Consider the following 1,850-nt stretch of genomic DNA (forward strand, 5'->3'; position numbering starts at 1 on the left):
TCTGCCATGGTCAAGGTATTATGCTAGATAGAGTATTATGCCCAGTTCCATGCTTCACTTTTTAAAAAGGGTATCAATAGGCCAGAGAGCATCCAAAGAAGAGTGAAGGTACATATTGTACAATATTAGTACATATTGTATGAGGACCAACTGAAAGAACTTGAGGCTTACTCTGAAAAGACAAGGATCAGATTAGAAATTATAGCTTCTTTAAGTACTTGAAAGCCTGCCACATGGAATAAGGATTAGAATGCTCCATTTAGTTGCACTTTGACAGAATTAATTGAAGAAGTTGGAAAGCAGTAAATTTAGATTTGATATAAGGAAAAACTTTTTAATCATTATAGCTTTCCAAAAATAGAATGGGCTGCTTGAAGAAGTAGTAGATTCTCCCTGATTAAAAGTCTTTGAGTAAAATCTGAATGACCATTTTCTAGGTGTTTTGTAGTTTTGTAATTGATATGCCTTTTCTGAATATGAGCTGGAGTAAATGGCCAATGAGACCCTGTCCAACACTGAAATTCTATGATTCTATATGGAAATAAATTTTGGCTCAATATAAGGAAAAACCACCTTTTTGCCACCATTTCAAATCCAGTTCTATAACATGCTCTGCAGCTGACTCTTCAAGCCACCTGTCCGACAGCCCCAACCCCACTGCCTGGAAGATGTGCATGAGTACAGTAACATGGAAGAAGTGGCCAAGAGCTCCAAAATCAATGTGAGCAAGAACAAGCAGGATAATGGCACAATGTTTATTGTAGACCTAAGCTGGGATACAAGCAAGTAAGATTTCACTGAATACCTATCTCATTTGGAGAGGTTGCAGACTGCACAATTAAAACAGATCTGGACACAAAAATCCAGGAGATTCAGATTTGTGTTTTTCAAAGATGCTGCCAATGTTGATAAGGTCTTGGAACATAAAGAACACAAGCTGAATAGCAAGTTGATAAAATCCCAAAGGGCTAGAGTTTTAAAGGGAAAGGAGCTCCTCAACAAAAAAGTATTTGTTGACAGACTGAGTCCAGAAACACTTGCAGAACAACAAATCAAAGACTATTTTGGAGAGATAGAAAACACTGAACTTCCCTATGAACACAAAAACAAATGAAAGAAAATGATTTGTTTTACTACATAATACAGATGAAGAACCAGTTAAGAAATGATTAGAATATAGATATCATCAGGTTGGTTATAGGAAATGTGATATTGAAATTGTGCAGCCCAAAGAGGTATACAGACAGCCATAGCAACAACAGAAAGAGGGAGGATGCTGCAGCTAGGGAGAAAGGGGGGTCAGGGATTGTGGTTGAAGTCAACAAAGCGAGATGGTAATCACCAAAACAATTACCGGTCATATTAAAATAGGACATAAAGAAAATACGTGCAGATGCTACAGCAGTCTAGTATGATGATGACAATGATTAGAAAGTGGTCTTCTCTTGATTTGAGGTGATTATTTTCTAAAAGACTTTTAGTGTACATGACAAACTGTATCCAATTGTACATAGCTGTAGATTTAGTTTTCTTGTTTTAGTTTTTCTTCCCTTATCCTTTGACATTTGTGTTACGATAAATATGGATTTATGTTTATACAATTTTATTTGTATAATTTCATGTTAAATGATTCTCAAAAACAAATTATTTGTGATTGCTTCTCTGTGTCAGATAAATAGCTTATAAAATAGCTTATAAATAGCTTATTAAAAATATAATTTTTAAATAATCAATAATTGAGGCATGAGAAACAGTAGTCCTTTATGAATAGCAAGTAGCAAACTTTGTCTTAGTCTCCTAATTTCCTTGACAAAGGTCTTTGATAAGGATTCATGCCTATGTTTAAAATT

The 1,850-nt window shown here is 34.8% G+C and overlaps 1 pseudogene; it reads left to right on the forward strand.

Moving 5' to 3' along the window:
* Positions 1-548: 548 nt before the first annotated feature.
* Positions 549-1,286, forward strand: LOC127546830 (heterogeneous nuclear ribonucleoprotein D-like; annotated as a pseudogene).
* Positions 1,287-1,850: the final 564 nt, after the last annotated feature.

Source organism: Antechinus flavipes, chromosome 2 (genome assembly GCF_016432865.1).
Source record: "Antechinus flavipes isolate AdamAnt ecotype Samford, QLD, Australia chromosome 2, AdamAnt_v2, whole genome shotgun sequence".
Lineage (NCBI taxonomy): Eukaryota > Metazoa > Chordata > Mammalia > Dasyuromorphia > Dasyuridae > Antechinus > Antechinus flavipes.